The sequence below is a fragment of the Theropithecus gelada genome, chromosome 19 (assembly GCF_003255815.1).
Source record: "Theropithecus gelada isolate Dixy chromosome 19, Tgel_1.0, whole genome shotgun sequence".
Classification (NCBI taxonomy): Eukaryota; Metazoa; Chordata; class Mammalia; order Primates; family Cercopithecidae; genus Theropithecus; species Theropithecus gelada.
The window spans coordinates 36,630,036-36,646,180 of record NC_037687.1 but is presented as its reverse complement, the minus strand read 5'-3'; the positions used below and the strand labels follow the sequence as shown (position 1 = coordinate 36,646,180).

Genomic DNA, 16,145 nt, shown 5'->3' with positions numbered 1-16,145 from the left:
AGGGGCAGGGATGTGTAGGAAGACAGTTCTAATTAGGATGGAGAAATTATACCAGGAAGTAGAGGTAAAGCAAGTGAGAAGGATTAGTAAATAGAAGAAATGTGAACTTATCAAATAGGCTAGAGTAGATACCTAGAGATTCCTGATTAAGTGAATTAACTAGATTTTAGAAAGGTAAAGAGGCAGTCCTATGCAAGGAAGGTTTCAAAGTCTGGAGACAAGAAGTCAAGCAGCACTTTGAGAAGTGGTTGAGCTTTATGGGAATGGAGAGAAGTACACTATTGAGAGATGTGAAAAATAATGAACAGGGTTTCACAATGTGAAATTGTGTTTCTCATTTAAATCTGAGAAACAAATGAGCAGAGGCTGGAGATAATTTCGTCTAAAAGACAGTGGGGTACATGGAGCATAAAGGCCAGGGAGAAAGGGAACTGCAGGAATTAGTGCTGAGAAGCAGGAGTTTGGTGGAGGAAGGAGGAGATCCAGTCCCAGATACAGGCAAATAAGTCTCTTCCCTCTCCCAAGCATGGCAGTCAGCTCTGCAGAAAACAGAACAAGAGAAAAGGCCGTCATACCTGTCAGTCTTCCTGAAATACAGAAATGACATCATGGCTGCTATATTAGACTAATGCCATTATGGACGTCTTCTTGTTGAACGAGCTGTCATGGAAAGAAAAGAAAAGAAGGAATGGAGGTGATGTTATTTTCCGGGGGGGAGCCTTAGGAACAAGCATGTAACATGAGGTACTCTATAACTGTTTCTTCAAGGAATACATTATTTCTGTTGGAAAGTGGATGGGAGATGATTATATTCTTGCAGTTCTTTTCCCCTCTCACCATGTTTCTAGGTTGGTGATCAGTCCTCTGTCAATTCTCTACTGCACTCAGATATTTCAGAAAATTTTCAGATGTGAGAAAGGCTGATTGCTATTTTCTATGTCATTAGAACTTTAGACCTTTCCACCTTTTCATGGTTGCATCTTTTTCTCAGTGTCTCTGTGGTGGCAGCTGTGAATGAGACCCTGCCAGGTCTCCATGGCAGGGACCTGACTGAAAGAAGGCCCAGGTCAGTGCATTTCAAATACACCTCCTCCTTTGCACAGAAAGCTTCCTTCCCACAGGCTCCCAGCAAGGGCGTGAAAGCAAGCCTAGTTCTCTCAGGCTCTCTTTAACTTTAACGGGTGACTGGTTGGAGGATTTCCCATCAGCCTTCCAAAAACTCTCTTAGAACTGCATTGATACCTAAAACTTCTTTCTCTTTCTTTTACACAGGAGTCAGCTTTGCATAGGGGTCTGTGGGTTCTCCCATAGTGCTTTCATGCCTGCCCCACATTCCCTCACAGGTATCTTCCATGATAAATTATCTCATATGTCCAATCCCAAAATGGATGCATCTCAGTCGGTAAAGGTAACATACCAGGCTTGATTCTTTGCACTTAGCTTTTCTCATTTCTCTGCCACAAGCAGTCAGTAACCATGTCCTAGTGTTTTTGTGGTACCTCTTTTTCTATATATATACGGAAATAGGTACTGTTGAGGGGCACGTGCTATGTGTCAGGTCCTGTGCTAAATACTTTACCTGTACCTCATTTAATTCACACAGTAACCCTGTCAGGTAGACATTATTTCCATTTTGCCAATGAAAAGACACAAGCTTAGAGTAGTGTAAAATCTCTCCTGGTGTCATATGGCTAGTAATAGGTGGATCTGAGATTTGATTCTAGAACTATTTGACCTCAAGGCTAATGATGATGGTAGTAATAATAGCAGCTGACATTGGTTCGTCTGTGTGTGGCATCTTGTTTCATTGACTGGATGAAACCTTTAAAAGAATGGTATGACTCCCATGACGAGTTGATGGGTGCAGCAGACCAACATGGCACAAGTATACATATGTAACAAACCTGCACGTTATGCACATGTACCCTACAACTTAAAGTATAATAATAATAAATAAATTTTTAAAAAAATAAAAAATAAAAAAAAATAAAAAAAAAAGAATGGTATGAAGCAAGCTCTCTCATACTTCAGGGTATGAAAGAAGAGCAAACTAAACCCAAGCACAGTGATTGAAGGACAAAATACGGATTAGAGTGGATAAAAAGAAAATAGAGAATGGAAAAAGAATAGAGGAAATTAATGAAACCGAAGTTGATTCTTCAAAGTAAAAACAAAAAAATTGACGACCATTAAATAGACTGACTAAGAAAAAGAGAGAGAAGATTAAAATTACTAAAATCAGAAACGAAAATGGAGTCCGAGCATGGTCGGTCATCTTTTAATCGTGGAACTTTGGAAGGTCACAAAGGGAGGATTTCTTGAGGCCCGGTGTTTTGACCAGCATAGGTAACCTGGGGAGACCGTCCTTCTACAAAAAAATTTAAAAACCAATTAGCTGGGCATGGAGGTATGCATCTGTAGTCCTAGTGTCTTGGGAGGGTGAAGAAAGAGAATTTCTTGAGCCCAGGAGGTTAAGGATGCAGTAAGCCATAATCACACCACTGTATTTCAGCCAGGGCTGGCCTACAAAGTGAGAGCTTTCCTCTCTCTCTTAAAAAAAAAAAAAAAAAAAAATAGAAAAAGAAAAAAGAAAATGAAGTGAAGTGATTACTACGAATTCTAATAAAATAATGATTATGAAAGTATTGTAAAAAATTGTATGCCAATAAATTGGATAACCTAGATGAAATAGACAAATTCCTAGAAAAACACAAAAATATGAATAGAACTATAATCAGTAATAAGATTGAATCAATAAAAGCATTTGATGAAATTCAGTATTTTTTCGTAATAAAAACATTCTAACTAAGAATGGAAGGAAACCACCTCAACATAAAGGTAATGTGTGAAAAACTCAATCCTAACATCATACTCAACGGAGAAAGACTGAAAGCTTTCCCTGTATGAGCAGGAACAAGAGAAGGATGCTGCTTTTGACAATTCTATTCAATGTAGTATTGAAAGGTCTAGTCAGAAAAATTAGGCAAGAATTTAAGAAAAGACATTCAAATTGGAAGAAAGGAGTAAAATTATTTCTGTTCGCAGATAACTTGAACTTATATGTAGAAAATCCTAAAGATGGAACAAACCTATTAGAATTAATAAATGAATTCAGTAATGTTGCACAATACAAAATCAACATTCAAACATCAGTTGTATTTCATCACACTAAACATGAACAATCTGAAGGGCAATTAAGAAAAAAATTTTAATTTGTATTAATATCAAAAAGAATAAAATATTTAGGAATAAGTTTAACCAAAGAGGTGAAATGATTATACCTGAAATCCGTAAAATATTGCTTAATGTTGACATCAATAAAACGAGACATTTTGTTTTCATGAATTAGAAGACTCACTATTGTCAGGAGGACAATGCCACCCAAAATGAGCTGCAGATTCAATACAATTCCTATCAGAATCTCAGTGACATTTTTGCAGTAAAAGAAAAATCTGTCCTAAAATATATATTGAATCTTATGACTCTAAAGAGACAAACAACATTGAAGAGGAAGAATGAGGCTGGAGGACTCACACTTCCTGATGTCAGCATTTACTACAAAGCCCCAGTAACCAATACAGTGTGGTACTGGCATAAAGGAGGACTTAGAAATTAATGCAATAAAACAGAGAGCCCAGAAAGAAATACTTGCATATATGGCCAAATGATTTTCATCGAGTGTGCCAAGATCGTTCAATGGGGAAAGGACAGTGTTCTCACCGAATGATATTGGAAAAGCTGAATATCCCAGGGCAAGAATAAGTGGAACATTTACCTAACATCATATACAAAAATTAACCCACAATAGATCAAAGATCTAAATGTAAGAGCAAAATCTACGCAACTCTTAGAAGAAAACAGGAGAAAAAACTTCATGATATTGGATTTCACAATGATTTCTTGGTTGTAACAACAAAAGCATAGGCAACAAATAAAATGGATAAATTGGACTTCATAAAAATCAAAACCTTTTATATATTGAAGAACATTATCAAGAAAGTATAAAGGCAACCCATGAAATGAGAAAAATATTTGCAAATTGTAAGTACGATAAGAAATTAATTTCCAGAATACATGAAAAACTAGAAGTCAATAACAGCAAACATCCAAAAACCCAATTGAAAAATGAACAAAGAATTAAAATAGAGTTTTCTCCAAGGAAGATATGCAAATATCCAATAAGCCCATGCAGAGTTCCTCAGCGTCATGAATACGTAGAGATATGCAAATCAAAACCACAATGTGACACCACCTCACACACTTTAGGATGGCTTTGATAAACAACAATGACAGCAACATAAAACAACAAATGTTTTCAAATAAATGGAAAAATTGGAGCTCTAGTGCATTACTGATGGGAAAGGGAAATGTTATAGCCACTGTAAAAATGGTGTAGCTGTTTCTCAAAAAATTAAACAATAAATTACCATTCGATCCAGCAATTCCACTTCTGGACATACTGCCTATAGAATGGAAGGAAATTTGAACAAATATTTGCACATTGATGTTCAGAGAAGCATTACTCACAATAGCCAAAAAATGGAAACAACAGAAAAGTCCATTGAAAGGTAAGTGGGTAGGGAAATGAGGTATATCTATACATCAGAATGTTATTCAAGCTTAACAAAGAATAAAATTCCAGTAAATCATGCAAACTGGATGAACCTTGAAGACATTATGCTAACTGAAATAAGCCAGACACAAAAGGATAATTATTCTATAATTACATTTATAAAAGATAGAATAGCCAGTTATATAGAGACAGAAAGTAGAATGGTATGTGCTAAGGGATAGGGGGAGAAGAAGTGAGAGTTACTGTTTATAGGGTACAGAGGTTTAATATGGTAAAAGGAAAAAGTTCTGGAAATGGATAGTGTGATGCTTACACAACACTAAATTGCACACGTAGAAATAGTTAATGATAAGTCTTACATTAGGTATATATAAAGTGTCCTGGTAGTCTTACACTCTATAAATACACTCTTTTTTCATGGCCCCTTTCCTGCCATGCAGACCCCCAGAGGTGAATCTCCCTATTTATTCAAGAGTGCATCACTCGCTGTCCTCTGTGTTGTGTCCCACATGCAGTGCCCACAGCCTCATATAGCCGGTGACTTCAGAGCAAGGACACAGCTCAAAAGTCTTCCCTGAGGCTCCGTCTCTTCTTATGTCCCTGCAGCCTAGGCTTCACTTCAACTGGCAGCTCGATTTAGCCGAATTCAGGACAGTTCACCAGTGCTCTTTCTCCACATATGCTGGTCTCACCCCAGGTGGAGTCAGGCAGGGCCTGTCACCAGAGAAGCCAGAGCAGAGAAGGGAGCAGTCTGAGCTGCTCCTCCCTCATCCAAGGGGCTTCCTCCTCTCATTTGAGGGAAAAACGTGAGCTTGTTTCAAAGCCTCAGAGTAGGTAAAAGCAAACAAAGATGTGGCAGAAAGGGATGTGTTGGTGACAGCGAGAAGCAACGTGACCTTGAGGACTCTCCTTCTTGTCCCTCTATGAAGCCTCTTCCACCACATAGGGCTCAGAGCTGAAAAAGCCCCCTCCCTACCCTTGTCAGACTGGACACAAGGTCAGCCATGAGAAAACAGGAAAACAAGGAGAAGAGAGTCTGTGGAGACAATTTGGGAGGGTTCAAAAGGAGAATTTAGGATTTGCTTCTGCCCATGGGACACAGGCTGTGAATAAAAATGTTTTCCTGACTCTTCTCTGAAAGCCAGATAGACTCCACCTAAAACCCTATTGCCAATGATGCAGGGATCCACTTACCCACGACTGTGATCCTCCTGAATGTGGAACGTTCCCTGCCAGTGGCTGAGTTACGAACAGAGCAACCATAGAGCCCGCTATGCTCTGTAGTAATTTGGGGGATAGAGAGCTTTTGTCCTGACTGCAGAAACTTCCCATTAATTGTCCAAGAATACTCTGCCGGTGGGTTAGAGTCCACGAAGCAGGACAATTCGAGAGTATTTCCAGAATGGTAAAAGTTAAATGGAGAGAAAATCCTGGGGACTTGTGGACCATCTGGAGTAAAGAGAATAAAGCCACAGGAGATGTCATCCTAGGGAAGGGGATGCTCCTTGTCTCTTAAAGGAACACAGTGTCCCTCTGAGTCAAGACACAACCTCAAGGCCCAGCCAAACCCCTTCTGTGTTCACTGAAATGAGGCCTGAGGTATTCACCAGTTCCTGCCATCACAGGTTGTAGACCCCAAGTCTCCCATGACAAGAGCAGCCCCTCCCCTTCTATTCTTGGTTAAGGCTGTGCCTACCCAGGTTTCCCCAGGGCAGGGAGTCATGGCCTGCTTGGGTGTCCAGAAATAAAAGTGTCTGTATTTGGACTTGAGAGAGACTGAGATGCGTGGCCTCTGGTTGTTTGGATTTTAGCTGGTTGCCTGGCCCACAGAGGAACCAAAGATACAAAGGACATCCAGGGTGACTGGGTCACTGCAGATGCTACCAACTCGGTCCCATATTTCACATTTATAGGGTCCTTTGTCATTTCTTGTGACATTGGCTAGAATGAGGATCCTGTTTTTACCGGGTTGCTTTAGCCTGGGACTGACCGGGAGGCTCTGACCATTTACCCTCCACAAGTAGGTGTAGCCCTGAGTCTTAAGTTCACAAGTAAAGGCTACAACATTCTTATTTTCCATGGGGTTGAAGTTGTTGCTGGTGATGTAGGGCTTGGGCACCTCCGCTGTGTGGATAACAGAGAGAAGTTTGTCCTGTGTGACACCTTTGATTCCTCCACAGGCATCCTTCAATCAGAGTTGGCATCTCCCACTTCTCAGCCCACCCGAGTCCTTGAAAGTCAATAGCTGGTGTGTGTGTCACAAGACAGATGCATGATGATCTAAGGGCTCAAAGACTGTGAGGCCGCGTGCTCTGTCTTAGGGAAGCACAGACCTTCTCAAGTGTGAATTGATCAGCAGTGTTGGGTCATGGACAGACACATCAGTGGGAGTTACAGCCCCTGGTACCCCTCCCAGTCCCTCTCTAATGAACTGACTGGCTGGCTCACCTTGGGTTCCTTACCTGGAATGTGCAACTGCTGGGCCCCTTCCAAATTCCATCCTACTTTGCCCCCCTAGATGTGATTTCTCTGCAGCTTCCATTTCCAAGGACATTCTAGAGATGAGTAATAATGGAGACATCCCATTGTCCTGAAACCCTGAAGATACTGAGCAGCCTGGCCTGAGACTGGATGTTTCAGCAGAAAGAAGACAGGGAAGACCAGAGTCAAGCCTGGAGGTCAGTTCAGTCATCAGGCCGTGGAGGCACAAGGTGGGGCAGTTTTTTTGCGGGTGTTTCATGATGACTTACTTGAGCCAGTGACCTCCAAAGATAGAGCAGAGTGCAAGGAATGATCTAGAAAGAGTGAAGGGGACAGGCAAGAGCTGGTGTCTTTGGAACAGAACCATATTCCCTGTTCTGGGTCCTTTAAGTTTCCTCTCCTTCTGCAGAGGGCAGGTGAGGACTATGTGGATCTTTCCAGAAATACATGTGGATATTTGCAAATGCAGAACTGACTGGTGGAAAGGGTGGGAATGAACTGCTGGAAATCTGGTCCTCATGGACCATGTGTGTTTGATGGATATGAGACAAATTTGGGGACAATTTTTGCAAATATTTTCTTTCATGGGACCCTCTACTCTCTGATTCCATGGGTTTGACTACTCTAGGGACCTCATGTAAGTGGATTCCAGAGTGAATCTGAGAAGAGACTGGTGGTTGCCAGGAGCTGGGAGTGGGGAGAATCAGAAGTTGTTCATGTGTGTGCAGTTTCAGTTATGCCAGATGCGGAGGTTCTAGAGATCTGCTGTACAGCTCAATGCCTATAGTTCACACAGACTGAGTATTTCTTATGCATAAGATTTAGGATAAGAAGTGTTTTGGATTTCTGACATTTTTTCATTCTGAACTATTTGTCATATACTTACTGGTTTAGCATCCCAAATCTGAAAGATTCAAAATCTAAAATGCTCCAGTGAGCATTTCTTTTCAGCATCAGATTCGTACGTCAAAGTGGGAGATGATAGGCCAAATACATTCTTGCCCCCCCGCTTTTTTTTTTTCTGTCACCACGTTTCCAGCTTGGTGATTAGTTTTTGGGCAATTCCATACTGGCCATGCTGTGCTTGTATATTTTTGAAGGCTTTGGGATGTGAGAGAGGCTGATTGCTATTTTCTATGTCATCAAAATTTTTCACCTTTTCGTGGTTGCATCTTTTTCTCAGTGTCTCTGTTGTGGCAGTCATTAATAAGAGCCTGTCAGGTCAGATTTAATACAGATTTTTGTAATTCTGCAAACAATGTTACTGGGATTCTGGTAGTGGTTGCGTTGAATCTGCAGCTCACTTTGGTTAGCATTATCTTCCTAACAATATTGATTCTTCTAACCCGTGAGAATGAAATGTCTTTCCATATATTGATGTCGTCTTTAGTTTCTTTCAGTAATGTTTTGGAGTGTTCAGGGTATAACCCTTTGACCCTTTTGGTTAAACTTATTCCAAAATATTTTATTTCTCTTGATGTTAATGTGAATAGAAATTCTTTTCTTAATTTCCTTTCGGATTGTTCACTGTTAGTGTATAGTCTAAAGAATGAACTAGAAAGAGTGAAGGGGACAGGCAAAAGCTGGTGGTTTTGGAGCAGAAACTTATTCCCTGTCCTGGGTTTTTGATTTTCCCTCTCTCTTAGCAGAGGGCAGGTGGCTCTTCCCTGATAGCCAGATAGACTTCACTGGAAAACATGCTGCAAAAGCTCCAGGGATCCACTTACCAGGGACTATGATCCTCTTGATTATGTGATTTGTTCCACAAGTGGCTGAGTAATGGGTGAAACAGACATAGACCCCTGTATATGTTTTAGTGATTTGGGGGATAAAGAACACTTGTGCTGATTGCTGGAACTTCCCATCAATCAGGCAAGAAAGCTCTGCCAGTGGGTGAGAGTCTGTGAGGCAGGATAGCTTGGGGACTCCCCCTGTGTGCTAATAGGCGTATGAAGAAGAAATGGTGGGGTCGTCCAGGCCATCTGGAGCAAAGAGAATAAAGTCACAGCTGATGTTTTCAGAGGGAAGGGAAAATCCTGGTCTGTGGAAGGGCCACAGTGACCCTGTGAGCTAAGTCACAACACTGAAGTCCCAGCCAAATCCCTGCTGTGTTCACTCATCTGGAGCCTGAGACTTTCACCTGTTTCTCCCATCATAAGCTGTGGACCCTGAGTCTCCCATGACAGGAGCAACCTCTTCTCTCCCATTGTTGATCAAACCTAAGTCTACCCTTAGTAGTCATTGTCAGCTTTGATGTCCAGTGGTAAAGGTCTCTGTACTTGGACCTGAGAGGGACTGGGAGGCCTGGCCTCTAGCCATGTGTATTTGGGATGGCAGCCTGGCTCACAAAGGAACAGAAGATACTCACAGATGAGATTCAGGGTGACTGGGTCACTGCGGCTGGAACTCACTGGGTTCTTCATTTCACATTCATAGGGTCCTGCAATATCCTTTGTGACACCATATAGAATGAGGATCCTGTTGTTTTCGGACAGCTGCCACTGATAGGGAGGCTCTGACCATTTATCCACCACAGGTAGCTTACATCCTGAGTGTCAGGATCACAGGATAAGATCACAGTCTCCGTGCCCTCCCTGGGGTTTAACTTGCTGCTGGAGATGTATGGCTTGGGAGTCTCCACTGTGCAGATAACAGAGAGAAGATTGTCCTGTGTGGCACCTTTGATTCCTCCAAAGATATCTTTCTATCAGAGATGGCATTTCCCACTTCTCAGCCCACCCAAGTCCTTAAAAGCCCATGGCAAGTGTGTGTGTTACAAGACAGATGCATAGCAATCTGAGGGCTCAGAGACTGAGGCTGCCTTCTGTATGTGGGAGAAGCACAGACGTTCTCAAGTGTGAATTGAGCAGCAGCATTGGGTCATGGAAAGACACGGGACCAGCAGTCACAGTCCCTGGTGCCTCTCTGAGTCCTTCCTTTGTCTAACTGCCTGCCTGGCCCACCATGTGGTCCTCACCGGGAGCATACAGTGCTGGAATCTTCTTAGTTTCAGTTTTCTTTGCCCCCCAAGGTACGTTTTATCTGCAGCTTCCCTTTCAAGGACATCCTAGAGATGGATGATGGAACTTCCCATTGTCCTTAAACCCTTTGTGTACTGGGAAGCCTGGCCTGGACTGCATACTAAAGCATAAATAACACAGGGGAGACCAGAGTCAAGCCTGGGGGTCAGTTCAGTCATCAGGCAGTGGAGCCACAAGGTGGGGCAGTTTTCCCAGCTGTCTCATAGTGACTGATTGAGCCAGTGACCTCTAAAGATAGAGCAGAGTCCAAGGAATGACCTACAAAGAGTGAAGGGGACAGGCAAGAGCTGATAGCTTTGTACCAAGACCATGTTCCCTGTTCTGTGTTCATGATGTTCCCTTCCCCCTGTAGGGGACAGGTGATGACCATGTGGATCTTTCTAGAAATACATGTGGATGTTTGCAAATTCAGAACGGACTGGTGGAAAGGGCGAACATGAACAGATGATGGAAGTCTAGCCCTCACGCACCATTTGTGTTTGGTGGCTATTAGACCAATATTTGGGAAGAAGTCTTGCAGATACTTTCTCTCATTAGACATTCTACTCTCTGATTCTATGAGTTTCACTACTCTACACATCTCATCTCAGTGGATTCCAGAATGAATCAGAGAGTAGAATAGTGGTTTCCAGGAGCTGGATTTGGGAGAATAGGGCATTGTTCCGGGGGTGTGCGCTTTCAGTTATGCAGGATGAGGAGGATCTAGAGATCTCCTGTACAGTTTCATACCTATAGTTCATGCAGACAAAGTGTTCCTTATGCAGAAAGCTTAAAACCAGGTGTTTTGGATTTCTAACTTTTTTTTTTTTTATCTTGGAATATTTGCAGTAGATGTACTGGGTTAGCATCCCAAATCTGAAAAATTTAAAATCCAAAATCCTCCAGAGAGCACTTCTTTTTAGCATCACATCAGTGGTCAGAAGTGTTGGATTTGGGAGCATTTCAGATTTTGAATTTCCGGATTCGGGATGCTCAATTTGTAATACTGTAATTTTCCCGTAATAAGTTGTCAGGAGTTTAGACATCATGTTATGTTCTTTCCCTAGTAACAAAAGCAAAAAATATTTGGAGGAGACATTAAAATGTTGTCATAAGAGGAAATTTTTACTGATGGTCCAAACATCTAATATCAATTGCTATTAGTAGTATGTCTCATGATACCCAATTAAGGTTTAGGTGTGGGGTGAATTCCAGCAGGATCACATTATGCTCAAAGAAAGATGCCAAACCTGATTTGAAATTAGCAAGTCCTCCAGAAGTCTCTAGGAAGTGACTGGAGAATATGAGCTTCATGGTAGGTTGAGGATGGAGTTACGAGTGAAACGGGTGAAATCAGCCCGGGGGCTTTGGAGACTGCAGGCCTGTCCAGCCTCTGACACCTTGGTGAGTCAGTGCAAAGATTACAACAGTGACAGCAAACTAGCATGGCTGACTCCATCTGGCATCTAGTCTCAGGCTGGCTGTCCTCACTCATTCCTGGACATAGGCCAGGCTAACCATGGAAGGAATTTAGTTTATGGTTTAACTTTGAAGAAACAATGATAATAGTTCCTCCATAACACTAATACCCTTATTTTGCCCAGGGATTGCTTTTTTAAATCGGATGAAAAACCATGAGACTAAGATTATTGGAGAGCAGTGAATTCTGCTAAAATGTAGGCACAGTTTCTATAACCCCTTACTGCTCAAATATCATTTGGCCAGAGCGTACAGAATTTGTAACTAATTGCTGCTATAGATAACATCACTATTGTAGAACCTGAGATTGGTCTTTTGAGATGTTTCTCATTCTTTGCATTCTGGCAGCCGGCTGATCTCATCCATACCCATGACTTATGGCTCAGCCAAGCACTGGTCCCCACCTAGAGTCAGATTCAAGCACAAACAGATCATTTCCTTCCGCCCGCATGATTCCATCCCCAAACAATCAGCAGTACCCATTTTGTAGTCCTGTGCCCCTGAAACTATCCTTGAAAATCTATAACCCCTGATCCACTAGGGAGGCTGATTTGAATAATAATAAACCTCCATACTCCTGTTTGGCAGACTTGGAGTCATTAAAATTTTTCTTTACTGCAAGTCACCATCGGGATAAATTGGTTTTGTTTGTGCAGGAGGCCAGAAGAACTTGTCTGGGAATTATAAGAGTGGATGGAGGAGCTGCCTATCCCTGTCCCACGGTCTTGTCCACAAAACAGCCTCACAAAGGGAAACAGCCCTAGATGGGGATACAGTGGAAGCTTATTCTCTTAGTGACCTGGGGACATTGGCTCGAGATGAAGCCTGGCAGGAGTGGCAACTCCAGGTGATTTCTGTGTCTTTCCTATTTCCTGGGAGGTGGACCAGGCCACAGTGTTAGCAGGAAGGGAACAGAACAGTCAGCCTAGTTAGAGAGAGTGTCTGGGGAAGGCCTAGGGGTGGAGGAAGAAGCTGTGCAGGACAGGGCTTGCCAGTTAGAATAAAGTGGGAGGAATTTGAGGGACACAGAGAAGCAGAGAGAGGCAGAGGCAGCATGGCAGTGAACAGTGGGGCCTACAGTGACTTCAGAGACCCCAGGGACCAGGTGCCCCCATTTCCACAGTCCAGGACCAGGGAGCCCTCAAAAGCCTCTAGTGGCCAAAGAGCTTCAGAGTTACACATGAGGTGGGATGGCTTTAGGGACAAGAGGTAGTGGGGGGATGAAACATGGGTGTCCGCCTCTGACGGACAAGGGACAGGTGTGGCTAGAACTTCCTAGGATTCTGCATTCAAGATCCAGTCTCTAAAGAGGTTATGGATCATTCATTTCTTCATTCAATTCCTTCATTTGTTATGTAAGAGCACCTGAGGGTGTGTCTCTCACTGGGTATATGCTGGTGCAGGGTGTGGGTGGGGAAAACAAACAAGGTCCTCTCTTTTATCCTGTCATGCCAGTGACATGGACACTTTGGGAAATGCAGGATTTCAGGTTCAGAGATAGGGGTTAAGATCTGAGGGGGAGGCCTGAACATTTTTTGCACTGACTCTGACAGTTGAGGCAGGTGATTTAGTTCTGGAGTGCAGACTAATCAGCTGACCATTTGCTCTCACTCCTCTGAGGTTTGGATGCCTAAGAAGAGAAAATTTGAGCCAAAACATAAGCCATCACTTCTGGTGGAGGAGAGGATGGGCCTGTGACTACAGACAGACTTCGTGTGACCCTGATCTGCCTTTTGTGTTTGTGTGACTCTCGTTCAGTGACTGTGACTTCCTGTGCCTCAGTTTTCTCTCAGTCAAATAAGCTAAATGGCAAATGGACTGTGGCTTTTCATGCTATCTGTGAATACATTGTAAATTCTTCACAGTCACCTGACCTAATGCTTGGCACAGTGGAGGTGTTCACACAAACAGCATTTATTACTATTCACTTCCATGAGAGAGCACCTTTAGGTCAGATCCCTGTGGACAAGCTGCTGCCAGGTACATTTTCTCTCTTCTGTTTCTGCTTCTGGGGACATTAGAGTTTCTATGGAGTGTCCTAAGCCTCGCAAGGCAGTTGGCCTATGGCCTACAAAGCTTCTCTTTCTGTCCTCTCCACTCTGAGTCTCAGGTGAAGAAAGTTCTGTCCTTGCCCAGATGAGGCTCTGAGGGCTGAGCCCTGGCTGGTGAGCAGCTCCAGGAGACACAGTCCTCAGACAGCTGGTAAATCCTTGGTCCCAGTAAGCCCTGCCACAACCCAGCCGTGGCACAGGCTCCTCAGCTTTATCTGGAGTAAGGATTTAGGGACAGAGGTCTGGAGTTGAGGCTTCTTGGGCTAAGCTTCTCTGAGAGTATCTCTGGGGGCCTCTTAGGCAAAGCCCTGCTCAGTTTTCCAGGGTCTTTCTCAGGGTCAAGTTTATGAAGAGGGCATGAGGTGCTTGGCTGAGGCTGATCTTCTCCTGCTGAGCACTGCCCCCCCCCCCCCATCAGACTGTCCTTCCTGTGCAGCCAGTGTCTTCAGGGTCTGGAGGCAGGAAAGCAATTCTGATCTGTTGAAGTTTGTCTCCTCTGTGTGTGTCCTGCACTAAATGCCAAAACCCCAATATGGGACATAACGCAGAGAGGGACACAGGTACAGTCCAGGCCTGACAATCCTGTGTGTGCAAAGTAGAAGTGACCCCGCCCCCCAACACCCAGGGATCATGTGGAATCACTCACGGTATAAGGTGAAATGTACAGTTACTCCTTTAGTCTCCTCCATTCGATTCATGATTTTTACGGTGTAGGATCCTGTGTCCTGCTTGGTAACATTCCGGATCAGCAGGGATCCATTGGAATATAGCGTTTCTCGTCCACTGTATGCATACCCAAATATAATTCTTTCAGGGTCTATTGTATGTGATGTAATGAATTGGTGGAAGTCCATTATTTGCCCTTTGTACCAGACATAGGCAGCAACTTTCTGGGGCAAATTGCGGACAAGTAGAAGAACATCCTTCCCCTCGGAAACTTTGGTTGGCTGAGCTTCAATCATGACTTGGGCAGTGGTGGACGGGTTCCAGAAGATTAAAAATGATGCTAGGAGGTGGAGAGAGCATCAGTCAATATTGAGACCTAAGTATTGGGGTGAAAAGATGGGGCCCTGGGTCCTGAGACAATCTCTTCAATCATCAGCCTTGAAGAAACAGACACACACAAGCATACACACATACACACACACACCCCTTTTGTGTGTGTGTGTGATTGTGTGTTTGTGTCCTACTGTTCTACTGGGTCAAGGTCAGCGGCAAGACCCCCATTCCTTCAACCCTTTTGACCTCGGCATTTTTCTTTTTGGAATCCTCTACCCCAGAGGTCTGCACAGCTCCCTCCACACTGCCCTCAGGTTCTGCTCACATCAGGGCATCCTTAGACTTCTTTCCTGACACCTCCTTCAGAGACCCTGGATCTTCCCTTTCTGGTCTTTCCCTGCTCTGCTCCCTCCAGAGCTCTTGTCAACACCTGACCTCACATTCCAGATCTCTTTGCATGTCTGCCTTCCTGCCCATGAGAGCATGAGCTCCGTGAGGACAGGGACGTTTGTGATCTGGGTTGCACCCCAGTGCCTGGGACAGGCTGCAGACTCCAGTAGATGTGAGAGTTCCAAGGACCCTTCATGCCTGGGGTGTTTTTATTTTCTTTACCCAATGGTTGAGATTTTTTGCTAAGGACAGTGTTTCATGCCCTGCTTATATTTTCATTTGAAGTGTCATCTCATAATAGTTATTATTATCATTTTTCAAAATATGGTGACCAGTGATGATTAACCAGGAAAGGAGAACACTTGAGATTTTCCTACCTCTTACCAATTCCAGTTCAATGCGATTTTCCTGTTTTGACCCCTGTCCCTCTGTGGCATATTTTCCCCTATCCAGGTTCCAACAGAGCCTTTTTTCCTCTTTTTTTTTTTTTTTTTTTTTTTGAGACAGAGTCTCATACTATCGCCCAGGCTGGCATGCAGCGGCACAATCTCCGCTCACTGCAACCTCTGCCTCCCGGGTTCATACAATTCTCCTGCCTCAGCCTCTCAAGTAGCTAGGATTACAGGAGCACACCACCACACCTGGCTAATTTGTTGTATTTTTAGTAGAGACGGGGCTGCACTTTGTTGACCAGACTGGCTCCTGACTTCATGATCCACCCACCTCAGCCTCTTAAAGTGCTGACTTTTATTTTTTAGAACGCCATCCTCTCCAGCAAACCCCATCCAATCATTCTGCTTCCTCCTCCTGTCCTCTCCCAGGAAGTTCTCTCCTCACCTGTGAGCAGGAGCTCCTTCCAGGTGATGTGCAATGTGCAGGGAGGGGCTGAGAGGCGCCCCATGGCCTGTGCTGCCTGCTTGTTCTCCTCTGTGGAGATGAGTCTGGGATCCAGAAACTTTCTGAGCACGGCTGTCAGCTGTGCTGTCCTCCCTCCTTCTGTGCTGAGCCTCTTCCTGGGGCAGGAGCACTTCTCAAACTCATGGGCGGCGTCTGTGCCCAGGACACCTCTCTGTCCCCTCCCCTCTCAGTCCTGCCTCCTGTCCCTCCTTCTCTTTTTCCTTTTGTCTGTGTGTCAGGTCCCTGGGAATTGTG

The 16,145-nt window shown here is 43.8% G+C and overlaps 1 pseudogene across 1 annotated transcript; it reads right to left on the bottom strand.

The window, feature by feature from the left end:
• Positions 1-3,326: 3,326 nt before the first annotated feature.
• On the bottom strand, positions 3,327-15,894 carry LOC112612124 (annotated as a pseudogene). The gene is made up of 6 exons (XR_003116814.1): positions 15,831-15,894; positions 14,251-14,610; positions 9,423-9,694; positions 6,419-6,697; positions 5,798-6,022; positions 3,327-3,353 (listed from the first exon to the last, which is right to left on the bottom strand). The product of XR_003116814.1 is annotated as a putative pregnancy-specific beta-1-glycoprotein 7 (transcript).
• Positions 15,895-16,145: the final 251 nt, after the last annotated feature.